A 14,514-nucleotide genomic window follows, 5' to 3' on the forward strand; every position below is an offset into this window, starting at 1 on the left:
ATCACAATTGCTCTGCATCCAGTCCTCAAATAGTCTCCGTACAATAATATTCTGAAAGTGACAATCACCTGTTTTGTTGCTCTGCAGTTTTTGTTCAGGAAGAAGCTCGGCGAAGACATAAAATTAAAAGTTGGCGTCTGATAAATGCTTCCTCCCCGTCGGGGAATTAAACCCCTGACTCAGGCGGGGCAACTCACCACGATAAGAGAGAAAGAAAGAACGAAAGAAAGACAGAGTCAGTTGTCGTTGTCTAACAAAGAGAAGGAAATGTAAAAGGTTCTTTCAAGAGTGGCCCGTGGAAAATGAAACAAACTATCATCAAATAAATAGTTAAAAGAAATGCACTGATACATGAAGCATGTCTAACGCCATCTGGGATGAGTGCACGGTCAATGTAGCAGCTCCTCGTTAGTATAGTGGTTTGTATCCCCGCCTGTCACGCGGGAGACCGGAGTTCAATTCCCCGACGAGGAGATTAAATTTTCGCCGCCTTCAAAAGCTTTTATCTCCAATATTGGATGCGGAATATACAGTGAAAAACTGACTCGGAGTTTCCCACTTTCCCCAATTTAATTTCACTGATTTTCCAGCGGTTTTAAAATCTGCTCTCAGCGTCACTCTTCACCTCGATGTTCGACTGGCTTCTGTGATGGTGGGGATTTCGGGAGGAGGCCGAGATGGATCATCCACTCGGCACTTCTGGCTGAAGACGGTTTCTAAAACTTTGCACTCACGTGCTGGGCTTTACCATCATTGAGGATGGGGATGTTCATAGAGCCTCTTCCCGTTAGTTGTTTAATTATCCACCATCATTCACAAATGGGTGTGGCAGGACTGCAGAGCTTTGATCTGATCCGTTGTTTGTGGGATCGCTAAGCTCTCTCAACAGCATGCTGCTTCCACTGTTTGTCAAGTAGTCCTGTGTTACTTTCAGGTTATTGGTGTGTTTATGTAGCTAGGAATGTGTGTGTTTGTGTATGTGTGAATATGACTATGTCTGTCTCACTTGTTATATGCGTTTCTGAGTGTCTCTCTCTTTCTTTCTATCTGTCACTTTTTCCCTGCTCCCCAAATAATTTTTCTCTGGACCTTGACTAATAAAGAGATAGAAAGTAAGTCTTCTTTCAACAGTGGCATGTGGAAAGTTAAACAAATTGTCATCAAAGAAGTCGTTAAAATAGATTCACTGAAACGTGCATCCTTTTCATTGCTGTATGTAAGATCTTTCATGTCTGCGCCTGTTCCGAGACCTGTCTCTCTCTGTTTCGGGCTGGTGACAGCGCGATTCTGCGTTTTATTTCTTGCCCATCATTGTGGTTCTCACATCGAGCTGAAGCGTGAGGCAGAGAGCAGATATTTAAAATCGCTGTGAAATCAAATTGCAGAAGTGGGAAAGGCCGAGTCAGTTTTTCATTGTATTTTCAACATCCAATATTTCAGATAAATGAAAGTGAAGCTTCGAAAGCAGCAATAACCTCCTCGTCGGGGAATTGAACCCCGGTCTCCCGCGTGACAGGCGGGGATACTCACCACTATACTAACGAGGAATTGGTACAGACATTTACCGTATATTCACCAAAGATGCTTCACTTTTCAGTGAATCTGTTTGAACTGTTCATTTGATGACAGTTTGTTTCACTTTCCACGAACCACTGTTGAAAGAAAAATTACCGACCACTTTTGCATCACATGTTGGATCATGATGTGGGTAACGCGGGAGAGAGTGAGACAGAAAGAGACAGATCTTCTCAGGAAAATATAGAAAATATGAGGCACATACACAGACAGACAGACAGACACGCAGAAACAGACACACATGCACATGGATTGACTCAGAAATACTGAGAGTCAGAATATGGATAATTTGGCTGATTTTTGTTCTATTTCTGTCGTAGATTTCGGGAAATCTTGCAGATCAATTAAAATGAGCATAAAACTCGAGGTACTCAATGCTGTGGATTTTTAATTCACTTAAGAATTATTAATTCTACAAGAAACTTGTTGAATTTTGAAACGCAGAGATGAAACAGGTTGATGAATGACGGGATCTGAAGTCTGTCAGATTTGAACCAATGAATGAATTTCTAATCTGTCACCTTAATCACCAGTTAGTAAAAATCACAATTGCTCTGCATCCAGTCCTCAAATAGTCTCCGTACAATAATATTCTGAAAGTGACAATCACCTGTTTTGTTGCTCTGCAGTTTTTGTTCAGGAAGAAGCTCGGCGAAGACATAAAATTAAAAGTTGGCGTCTGATAAATGCTTCCTCCCCGTCGGGGAATGAAACCCCTGACTCAGGCGGGGCAACTCACCACGATAAGAGAGAAAGAAAGAACGAAAGAAAGACAGAGTCAGTTGTCGTTGTCTAACAAAGAGAAGGAAATGTAAAAGGTTCTTTCAAGAGTGGCCCGTGGAAAATGAAACAAACTATCATCAAATAAATAGTTAAAAGAAATGCACTGATACATGAAGCATGTCTAACGCCATCTGGGATGAGTGCACGGTCAATGTAGCAGCTCCTCGTTAGTATAGTGGTTTGTATCCCCGCCTGTCACGCGGGAGACCGGAGTTCAATTCCCCGACGAGGAGATTAAATTTTCGCCGCCTTCAAAAGCTTTTATCTCCAATATTGGATGCGGAATATACAGTGAAAAACTGACTCGGAGTTTCCCACTTTCCCCAATTTAATTTCACTGATTTTCCAGCGGTTTTAAAATCTGCTCTCAGCGTCACTCTTCACCTCGATGTTCGACTGGCTTCTGTGATGGTGGGGATTTCGGGAGGAGGCCGAGATGGATCATCCACTCGGCACTTCTGGCTGAAGACGGTTTCTAAAACTTTGCACTCACGTGCTGGGCTTTACCATCATTGAGGATGGGGATGTTCATAGAGCCTCTTCCCGTTAGTTGTTTAATTATCCACCATCATTCACAAATGGGTGTGGCAGGACTGCAGAGCTTTGATCTGATCCGTTGTTTGTGGGATCGCTAAGCTCTCTCAACAGCATGCTGCTTCCACTGTTTGTCAAGTAGTCCTGTGTTACTTTCAGGTTATTGGTGTGTTTATGTAGCTAGGAATGTGTGTGTTTGTGTATGTGTGAATATGACTATGTCTGTCTCACTTGTTATATGCGTTTCTGAGTGTCTCTCTCTTTCTTTCTATCTGTCACTTTTTCCCTGCTCCCCAAATAATTTTTCTCTGGACCTTGACTAATAAAGAGATAGAAAGTAAGTCTTCTTTCAACAGTGGCATGTGGAAAGTTAAACAAATTGTCATTAAAGAAGTCGTTAAAATAGATTCACTGAAACGTGCATCCTTTTCATTGCTGTATGTAAGATCTTTCATGTCTGCGCCTGTTCCGAGACCTGTCTCTCTCTGTTTCGGGCTGGTGACAGCGCGATTCTGCGTTTTATTTCTTGCCCATCATTGTGGTTCTCACATCGAGCTGAAGCGTGAGGCAGAGAGCAGATATTTAAAATCGCTGTGAAATCAAATTGCAGAAGTGGGAAAGGCCGAGTCAGTTTTTCATTGTATTTTCAACATCCAATATTTCAGATAAATGAAAGTGAAGCTTCGAAAGCAGCAATAACCTCCTCGTCGGGGAATTGAACCCCGGTCTCCCGCGTGACAGGCGGGGATACTCACCACTATACTAACGAGGAATTGGTACAGACATTTACCGTATATTCACCAAAGATGCTTCACTTTTCAGTGAATCTGTTTGAACTGTTCATTTGATGACAGTTTGTTTCACTTTCCACGAACCACTGTTGAAAGAAAAATTACCGACCACTTTTGCATCACATGTTGGATCATGATGTGGGTAACGCGGGAGAGAGTGAGACAGAAAGAGACAGATCTTCTCAGGAAAATATAGAAAATATGAGGCACATACACAGACAGACAGACAGACACGCAGAAACAGACACACATGCACATGGATTGACTCAGAAATACTGAGAGTCAGAATATGGATAATTTGGCTGATTTTTGTTCTATTTCTGTCGTAGATTTCGGGAAATCTTGCAGATCAATTAAAATGAGCATAAAACTCGAGGTACTCAATGCTGTGGATTTTTAATTCACTTAAGAATTATTAATTCTACAAGAAACTTGTTGAATTTTGAAACGCAGAGATGAAACAGGTTGATGAATGACGGGATCTGAAGTCTGTCAGATTTGAACCAATGAATGAATTTCTAATCTGTCACCTTAATCACCAGTTAGTAAAAATCACAATTGCTCTGCATCCAGTCCTCAAATAGTCTCCGTACAATAATATTCTGAAAGTGACAATCACCTGTTTTGTTGCTCTGCAGTTTTTGTTCAGGAAGAAGCTCGGCGAAGACATAAAATTAAAAGTTGGCGTCTGATAAATGCTTCCTCCCCGTCGGGGAATGAAACCCCGGACTAAGGCGGGGCAACTCACCACGATAAGAGAGAAAGAAAGAACGAAAGAAAGACAGAGTCAGTTGTCGTTGTCTAACAAAGAGAAGGAAATGTAAAAGGTTCTTTCAAGAGTGGCCCGTGGAAAATGAAACAAACTATCATCAAATAAATAGTTAAAAGAAATGCACTGATACATGAAGCATGTCTAACGCCATCTGGGATGAGTGCACGGTCAATGTAGCAGCTCCTCGTTAGTATAGTGGTGAGTATCCCCGCCTGTCACGCGGGAGACCGGGGTTCAATTCCCCGACGAGGAGATTAAATTTTCGCCGCCTTCAAAAGCTTTTATCTCCAATATTGGATGCGGAATATACAGTGAAAAACTGACTCGGAGTTTCCCACTTTCCCCAATTTAATTTCACTGATTTTCCAGCGGTTTTAAAATCTGCTCTCAGCGTCACTCTTCACCTCGATGTTCGACTGGCTTCTGTGATGGTGGGGATTTCGGGAGGAGGCCGAGATGGATCATCCACTCGGCACTTCTGGCTGAAGACGGTTTCTAAAACTTTGCACTCACGTGCTGGGCTTTACCATCATTGAGGATGGGGATGTTCATAGAGCCTCTTCCCGTTAGTTGTTTAATTATCCACCATCATTCACAAATGGGTGTGGCAGGACTGCAGAGCTTTGATCTGATCCGTTGTTTGTGGGATCGCTAAGCTCTCTCAACAGCATGCTGCTTCCACTGTTTGTCAAGTAGTCCTGTGTTACTTTCAGGTTATTGGTGTGTTTATGTAGCTAGGAATGTGTGTGTTTGTGTATGTGTGAATATGACTATGTCTGTCTCACTTGTTATATGCGTTTCTGAGTGTCTCTCTCTTTCTTTCTATCTGTCACTTTTTCCCTGCTCCCCAAATAATTTTTCTCTGGACCTTGACTAATAAAGAGATAGAAAGTAAGTCTTCTTTCAACAGTGGCATGTGGAAAGTTAAACAAATTGTCATCAAAGAAGTCGTTAAAATAGATTCACTGAAACGTGCATCCTTTTCATTGCTGTATGTGAGATCTTTCATGTCTGCGCCTGTTCCGAGACCTGTCTCTCTCTGTTTCGGGCTGGTGACAGCGCGATTCTGCGTTTTATTTCTTGCCCATCATTGTGGTTCTCACATCGAGCTGAAGCGTGAGGCAGAGAGCAGATATTTAAAATCGCTGTGAAATCAAATTGCAGAAGTGGGAAAGGCCGAGTCAGTTTTTCATTGTATTTTCAACATCCAATATTTCAGATAAATGAAAGTGAAGCTTCGAAAGCAGCAATAACCTCCTCGTCGGGGAATTGAACCCCGGTCTCCCGCGTGACAGGCGGGGATACTCACCACTATACTAACGAGGAATTGGTACAGACATTTACCGTATATTCACCAAAGATGCTTCACTTTTCAGTGAATCTGTTTGAACTGTTCATTTGATGACAGTTTGTTTCACTTTCCACGAACCACTGTTGAAAGAAAAATTACCGACCACTTTTGCATCACATGTTGGATCATGATGTGGGTAACGCGGGAGAGAGTGAGACAGAAAGAGACAGATCTTCTCAGGAAAATATAGAAAATATGAGGCACATACACAGACAGACAGACAGACACACAGAAACAGACACACATGCACATGGATTGACTCAGAAATACTGAGAGTCAGAATATGGATAATTTGGCTGATTTTTGTTCCATTTCTGTCGTAGATTTCGTGAAATCTTGCAGATCAATTAAAATGAGCATAAAACTCGAGGTACTCAATGCTGTGGAATTTTAATTCACTTAAGAATTATTAATTCTACAAGAAACTTGTTGAATTTTGAAACGCAGAGATGAAACAGGTTGATGAATGACGGGATCTGAAGTCTGTCAGATTTGAACCAATGAATGAATTTCTAATCTGTCACCTAACCCACCAGTTAGTAAAAATCACAATTGCTCTGCATCCAGTCCTCAAATAGTCTCCGTACAATAATATTCTGAAAGTGACAATCACCTGTTTTTTTGCTCTGTAGTTTTTGTTTAGGAAGAAGCTCGGCGAAGACATAAAATTAAAAGTTAGCGTCTGAAAACTGCTACCTCCCAGTCGGGGTATTAAACCCCGGACGAAGGTGGGGCAACTCACCACGATAAGAGAGAAAGAAAGAACGAAAGAAAGACAGAGTCAGTTGTCGTTGTCTAACAAAGAGAATGAAATGTAAAAGGTTTTTTCAAGAGTGGCCCGTGGAAAATGAAACAAACTATCATCAAATAAATAGTTAAAAGAAATGCACTGATACATGAAGCATGTCTAACGTCATCTGGGATGAGTGCACAATCAATGCAGCAGTTCCTCGTTAGTATAGTGGTGAGTATCCCCGCCTGTCACGCGGGAGAACGGGGTTCAATTCCCCGACGGGGAGATTAAACTTTTGCCGCCTTTTAATGCTTTTTCCCTCATTTATCTCTAATATTGGATGCGGAATATACAGTGTAAAACTGACTCGGAGTTTCCCACTTTCCCCAATTTAATTTCACTGATATTCCAGCGGTTTTAAAATCTGCTCTCAGCTTCACTCTTCACCTCGATGTTCGACTGGTTTCTGTGATGGTGGGGATTTCGGGAGGAGGCCGAGATGGATCATCCACTCGGCACTTCTGGCTGAAGACGGTTTCTGAAACTTTGCACTCACACGCTGGGCTTTACCATCATTGAGGATGGGGATGTTCATAGAGCCTCTTCCCATTAGTTGTTTAATTATCCACCATCATTCACAAATGGGTGTGGCAGGACTGCAGAGCTTTGATCTGATCCGTTGTTTGTGGCATCGTTTAGCTCTGTCTACAGCATGCTGCTTCCAATGTTTGTCAAGTAGTCCTGTGTTACTTTCAGGTTATTGGTGTGTGTATATGTCTGTGTGCGAGTGTTTATGTAGCTCGGAATGTGTGTGTTTGTGTATGTGTGAATATGACTATGTCTGTCTCACTTGTTATATGCGTTTCTGAGTGTCTCTCTCTTTCTTTCTGTCTGTCACTTTTAACCTGCTCCCCAAATAATTTTTCTCTGGACCTTGACTAACAAAGAGATAGAAAGTAAGTCTTCTTTCAACAGTGGCATGTGGAAAGTTAATCAAATTGTCATCAAAGAAGTAGTTAAAATAGATTCACTGAAACATGCATCCTTTTCATTGCTGTGTGTGAGATCTTTCATGTCTGCGCCTGTTCCGAGACCTGTCTCTCTCTGTTTCGGGCTGGTGACAGCGCGATTCTGCGTTTTATTTCTTGCCCATTATTGTGGTTCTCACATCGAGCTGAAGCGTGAGGCAGAGAGCAGATATTTAAAATCGCTGTGAAATCAATTTGTGGAAGTGGGAAAGGCCGAGTCAGTTTTTCATTGTATTTTCAACATCCAATATTGCAGATAAATGAAAGTGAAGCTTCGAAAGCCGCATTAACCTCCTCGTCGGGGAATTGAACCCCGGTGTCCCGCGTGACAGGCGAGGATACTCACCACATACTGACGAGGAATTCAAGCAGATATTTGCCGTATATTCACCACAGATGCTTCACGTTGCAGTGAATCTGTTTGAACTATTCATTTGATGACAGTTTGTTTAACTTTCCACGGACCACTGTTGAAAGAAGAATTAACGACCACTTTTCCATTTCATGTTGGATCATGATGTGGGTAACGCGGGAGAGAGTGAGACAGAAAGAGACAGATCTTCTCAGGAAAATATAGAAAATATGAGGCACATACACAGACAGACAGACAGACACACAGAAACAGACACACATGCACATGGATTGACTCAGAAATACTGAGAGTCAGAATATGGATAATTTGGCTGATTTTTGTTCCATTTCTGTCGTAGATTTCGTGAAATCTTGCAGATCAATTAAAATGAGCATAAAACTCGAGGTACCCAATGCTGTGGAATTTTAATTCACTTAAGAATTATTAATTCTACAAGAAACATGTTGAATTTTGAAACGCAGAGATGAAACAGGTTGATGAATGACGGGATCTGAAGTCTGTCAGATTTGAACCTGGGCGGGGGAAATGAATGCATTTCGAATCTGTCACCTAACCCACCAGTCAGTAAAAATCACAATTGCTCTGCATCCAGTCCTCAAATAGTCTCCGTACAATAATATTCTGAAAGTGACAATCACCTGTTTTTTTGCTCTGTAGTTTTTGTTTAGGAAGAAGCTCGGCGAAGACATAAAATTAAAAGTTGGCGTCTGAAAACTGCTACCTCCCAGTCGGGGTATTAAACCCCGGACGAAGGTGGGGCAACTCACCACGAGAAGAGAGAAAGAAAGAACGAAAGAAAGACAGAGTCAGTTGTCGTTGTCCAACAAAGAGATGGAAATGTAAATGGTTCTTTCAAGAGTGGCCCGTGGAAAATGAAACAAACTGTCATCAAATAAATAGTTAAAAGAAATGCACTGATACGTGAAGCATGTCTAAAACCATCTGGGATGAGTGCACAGTCAATGCAGCAGTTTCTCGTTAGTATAGTGGTGAGTGTTCCTGCCTGTTACGCGAGAGACCGGGGTTCAATTCCCCGACGGGGAGATTAAACTTTCGCCGCCTTGAAAAGCTTTTTCTCACATTTATCTCCAATATTGGATGCGGAATATACAGTGCAAAACTGACTCGGAGTTTCCCACTTTCCCCAATTTAATTTCACTGACATTCCAGCGGTTTTAAAATCTGCTCTCAGCTTCACTCTTCACCTCGATGTTCGACTGGTTTCTGTGATGGTGGGGATTTCGGGAGGAGGCCGAGATGGATCATCCACTCGGCACTTCTGGCTGAAGACGGTTTCTGAAACTTTGCACTCACACGCTGGGCTTTACCATCATTGAGGATGGGGATGTTCATAGAGCCTCTTCCCATTAGTTGTTTAATTATCCACCATCATTCACAAATGGGTGTGGCAGGACTGCAGAGCTTTGATCTGATCCGTTGTTTGTGGGATCGCTTCGCTCTGTCTGCAGCATGCTGTTTGTCAAGTAGTCCTGTGTTACTTTCATGTTATTGGTGTGTGTATGTTTGTGTGTATATGTCTGTGTGTGAGTGTTTATGTAGCTAGCATGCGGGCCTCCATTTTTACAGCTTTTTTATTTTAAACTCTTGGGGGCCGGGATTCCTGGGCCTTCTCCTTCACACCACATGAGAGGAGGCGAGAAGGCCCGAAACAGCAGGTAAATGCCTTTATCGCACAGCTTTTGGGCCCGGAGGAACAGGAGTGCTTCCCCCTGGCCCAACAAGCCAACCTGCCTTGATTCCACACAGGCGATCGGCCGACCCCCTCCAAATCTCCGACACCCCTGCACGAGCGACAAACCCCATGATCTCCGACCCCCGCGATGACCCCCGACCCCCGATGACTGACTCGCCGATGCCCCCGATGACTGACCCACCCATGACCTCTTGACCCCCGTGACCCCCATCCCCGATAAAATCATGCCCAATGGGTTTGATTCCCGTTGTGTTTTCTCTCTGTCGGTTTGCTGATAAACGTTTAACTCGCGGTCTGTTCCCGTCAATGGTCACAAGTAGTAACAGACAGAGCGGGTCTGACCGCCCCGAGATGTGGAAAAGACATCAGTTCAGGACAAATGCCTCAAATCAAATGGTCTCCCGGCACCGAGAGAGACAAATTCCAGAGAAAAAGGCAGAAGAGAAAAGAGAAATAAAAACTCAATAAAGACACTATCAATATTTCCCATTCTTGATGCCTGTCTATTTCTTCCCCAACCTTTCTGTGCCGGTTAAAATTTCAGTGTAAATAAATGCGAGAATCGACTCAAAGAATGAGAACAGAGCAACAAAAATCACCGAACACAGAATCAAACCCAGAGACCTTTAGATCTTCAATCTCACGCTCTCCAAACTCAACTATTTCGACTCCACTGCAAATTGGACTTTGTGACATCTCCTTGGAGGAAAATATAAACCGGGTGGAATTTCCCCTCCCGCTCATTCCTCACTCTGGGGGAATGGGACCCGGTCAGATCTCGGAGCTCAGGTTATGTTAATGTTCAGCTGATGATATCTTAATATTATCTTGTGTTTGGCCTCATTTAATCAGGTTCATGGGCACTTTCTTCCATCATCCCTTCTCCCTGAAAGGAATGTGGTGCAGCGGTTGTCAAATTTAACAGGAAAAATCAATTATCGCCCGCTTTTCACAGGAGAAGAAACTCATCCTGGAGATTCACGCGGAGCAATTTCCCAAATAATGGTCCCGCCCGGGATTGAAACAGAGACCTTTCATGAGTGATGTAAACATGATAACCGCTGCACGAGGGAAACCACTGCTCAATTTAAGGCATCGTGTGCCTTCTCCGTTAAACAACTTCTGTCCCACACTTAAAGCTCTCATTCCATCTCTTTCTCAAACATTTCACTGATCAAAACTTCACAAGTCACAGAGGAAAAAGACTTAATTTCAACATCATTAAACTCCCGAAGGAGCTGCGGGGACAGACTGAGCGGTGTAACTGAGTACAGAGATACAGAGAGACACCAGCAGAGGGAGGGAGAGAGCCGTGTAACTGAGTACAGAGATACAGAGAGACACCAGCAGAGGGAGGTAGAGAGCGGTGTAACTGAGTACAGAGATACAGAGAGACACCAGCAGACGGAGGTAGAGAGCGGTGTAACTGGGAATAGAGATACAGAGAGACACCAGCAGAGGGAGGTAGAGAGCGGTGTAACTGAGTACAGAGATACAGAGAGACACCAGCAGAGGGAGGTAGAGTGCGGTGTAACTGAGTACAGAGATACAGAGAGACACCAGCAGAGGGAGGTAGAGTGCGGTGTAACTGAGTACAGAGATACAGAGACACACCAGCAGAGGGAGGTAGAGAGCGGTGTAACTGAGTACAGAGATACAGAGAGACACCAGCAGAGGGAGGTAGAGAGCCGTGTAACTGAGTAAAGAGAGACAGAGAGACACCAGCAGAGGGAGATAGAGAGCGGTGTAACTGAGTACAGAGATACAGAGAGACACCAGCAGAGGGAGATAGAGAGCGATGTAACTGAGTACAGAGATACAGAGAGACACCAGCAGAGGGAGATAGAGAGCGGTGTAACTGAGTACAGAGATACAGAGAGACACCAGCAGAGGGAGATAGAGAGCGGTGTAACTGAGTACAGAGATACAGACAGACACCAGCAGAGGGAGGTAGAGAGCGGTGTGACTGAGTATAGAGATACAGAGAGACACCAGCAGAGGGAGGTAGAGAGCGGTGTGACTGAGTACAGAGATACAGAGAGACACCAGCAGAGGGAGGTAGAGAGCGGTGTAACTGAGTACAGAGATACAGAGACACACCAGCAGAGGGAGGTAGAGAGCGGTGTAACTGAGTACAGAGATACAGACAGACACCAGCAGAGGGAGGTAGAGAGCGGTGTAACTGAGTACAGAGATACAGAGAGACACCAGCAGAGGGAGATAGAGAGCGGTGTAACTGAGTACAGAGATACAGACAGACACCAGCAGAGGGAGGTAGAGAGCGGTGTAACTGAGTACAGAGATACAGAGAGACACCAGCAGAGGGAGATAGAGAGCGGTGTAACTGAGTACAGAGATACAGACAGACACCAGCAGAGGGAGGTAGAGAGCGGTGTAACTGAGTACAGAGATACAGAGAGACACCAGCAGAGGGAGGTAGAGAGCGGTGTAACTGAGTGCAGAGAGACAGCGAGACACCAGCAGAGTGTCCAGGAAACCAACCTTTTATCTGAAATCTGAGGCGAGATATAAACTGCACAGAGTAGAGGAAGCATTACTGTGTATCTAACCCGTGTTGTACCTGCCCTGGGAGTGTTTGATTTGACAGTGTGGAGGAAGCTTCATTCTGCATATAACCCGTGCTGTACCTGTCCTGGGAGTGTTTGATGGGGCAGTTCAGATGGAACTTTAATCAGTCTCTCCACATAACTGAAGTCCCTCATCCCTGGTACCATTCTAATAAATCTCCTGTGCACCCTCTCTAAGGCCTTGACATCCTTCTTCATGTTTCGTGCCCAGAATTAAACACAATACTCCAGCTGAGGCCTCACCAGTGTTTTATAAAGGTTTTGTATCAATTCCTTGCTTTTGTATTCAATGCCTCAATTAATAAAGCAAAGGGCCCCATTTGCTTTTTTAACTGCCTTCTCAACTTGTCCTGCCACCTTCAAAGATTTGTGTAACTACACCCCCAGGTCTCTCTATTCCTGCACTCCCTTTAAAATTGTGCCATTTCGTTTAAATTGCCTCTCCTCATTCTTCCTACCAAAATGTATCAATTCACAATTCTCTGCATTAAATTTCATCTGCCCATTTCACCAGTCTGTCTCTGTCCTCCTGAAGTCTGTTACCATCCTCAACATTGTTTATTACATTTCTGAGTTTCGTGTCATCTGCAAACTTTGAAATTATACCCTGTACTCCCAAGTCCCGGTCATTAATATATATCAAAAAGAGCAGTGGTCCTAATACCGAGCCCTGGGGGACACCACTGTATACTTGCCTCCAGTCTGAAAAACAACCGTTCACCACTACTCTCTGTTTTCTGCTCCTTAGCCAATTTTGTATCCATGCTGCCATTGTCCGTTTAATCCCATGGGCTTCAATTTTTCTAACAAGTCTATTGTGTGATACTTTATCCTCCCTTAATCTCTCCCTGCATAGAAACTCCCCGACCCATATTCATGGCCACCCCCTCGACCTTGCCATCTCACGTGGTCTCTCTTCTCCTGATCGTGTCAATCATGGATAAGGCCATCTCTGATCACTTCCTTGTAACCCTCTCCACCCACATGGAATCAGAGAATCATAGAAAGGTCACAGCATGGTTTGAGGCCATTTGGCACATCGAGTCCTTACCGGCTCCATGCAAGATCAATCCAGCTGGTCCCCCTCCCCCAATGCACATCATAGAATGAACTCAGGAATCCCACGCCACTTTCTATGAGCGGTAACAGGCTGCGGTTATGGTGCAGACCGGGACCCAGGGCTGAGGCTGTGGTCATCAGTTACTCTGGGAGTGGCACAGTCGGGTTCATGACTAGCCGGGGGTGAGAGTAACACCAGAGAGTCAGGCTGGTGTTCAGAAGGGTGTAGGTTCCAGCTCCCGTTCCAGGACTGGGACACATGATCCAGACTGACTGTGTCGAGCTGAGAGGGAGCTGCATCGTGAGAGGTGCTGTCCTTTGAATGAGGTGTTTAATGGGGGTCCCTTCTTTCTGCTCCGAGGTGTAAAAGATCCCGTGGCATTTTGTGAAGAGCAGGGAGTTCTCCCGGTGTCCTGGCCAACATTCTTCCCTCGACCATCAGCACCCAACAAACAGGAGATCGGCTCAATATCTTATCACTGTTTGTGGGATCTTGCTGTACACAACTTGTCTGCTACCTTCTCTTAAAAACGATAGTGACTGATCTTCGAGAGAAGTGCGTTGGGATGTCCTGAGGATGTGAAAGGTGCTATACAAATGCAAGTTCCTTGTTTCTCACAGGGGGCCGTGTCTCGTTCCTCGTCTCATTGAGACTCTCAGTTAATTGGTCCGTTCTCTGCGCAGATGGGGCCCGACTCACTGAGTGTTTCCAGATTGTTCTGTGTGTGTTTCACTCAGACTCGGGTTTTACAGTAAATAATAAAAGGACTGTAGTCAAACACTTGGCCATGAGCTGCTGCCCAACCTGTCGTGACATTGTTGCTTGCTTCCCTTCAGTTTTTGGTGCACTGTCGCCTGAAGACCCGTGGTTTGCCTCATTTCTCAGTGTGATTGTGGGACTGACACAGAAGTGAGAGAGAAAGCAGCAGCCACAGCCTGGACTGCAGGCAAATTGGGAGGCTGAAACTAAAAGTTCACTATTCCCACACCGGGAATCGAAGCCGTGCCGCCTGGGTGAAAACCAAGAATCCTCACCGCTAGACCACATGGGAACTGAAACAAAACACCAGCAGGAAGGGCACTGAGACTACAACCGGAAAGTTAACGGACGATTCAAAGGAGGTATTCACAATTATGAAAGGTTTTGACAGAGTGTGTAAAGAGAAATTGTTTCCAGTGATGGAATGGTTAATAACCAGAGGACACAGATTTC

The 14,514-nt window shown here is 44.3% G+C and overlaps 4 non-coding genes across 4 annotated transcripts; 1 reads left to right on the forward strand and 3 right to left on the reverse strand.

Annotated features, from left to right (window-relative positions):
* Nucleotides 1–1,475: 1,475 nt before the first annotated feature.
* trnad-guc (transfer RNA aspartic acid (anticodon GUC)) lies at nucleotides 1,476–1,547 on the reverse strand. Its single transcript has one exon. It is a non-coding gene; the product is annotated as a tRNA-Asp (tRNA).
* A 2,045-nt stretch (nucleotides 1,548–3,592) lies between these two features.
* Nucleotides 3,593–3,664, reverse strand: trnad-guc (transfer RNA aspartic acid (anticodon GUC)). The gene has a single exon. It is a non-coding gene; the product is annotated as a tRNA-Asp (tRNA).
* A 972-nt stretch (nucleotides 3,665–4,636) lies between these two features.
* On the forward strand, nucleotides 4,637–4,708 carry trnad-guc (transfer RNA aspartic acid (anticodon GUC)). The gene has a single exon. It is a non-coding gene; the product is annotated as a tRNA-Asp (tRNA).
* Nucleotides 4,709–5,709: 1,001 nt separating this feature from the next.
* trnad-guc (transfer RNA aspartic acid (anticodon GUC)) lies at nucleotides 5,710–5,781 on the reverse strand. Its single transcript has one exon. It is a non-coding gene; the product is annotated as a tRNA-Asp (tRNA).
* Nucleotides 5,782–14,514: the final 8,733 nt, after the last annotated feature.

Source organism: Heptranchias perlo, chromosome 35 (assembly GCF_035084215.1).
Source record: "Heptranchias perlo isolate sHepPer1 chromosome 35, sHepPer1.hap1, whole genome shotgun sequence".
NCBI classification, from domain to species: domain Eukaryota; kingdom Metazoa; phylum Chordata; class Chondrichthyes; order Hexanchiformes; family Hexanchidae; genus Heptranchias; species Heptranchias perlo.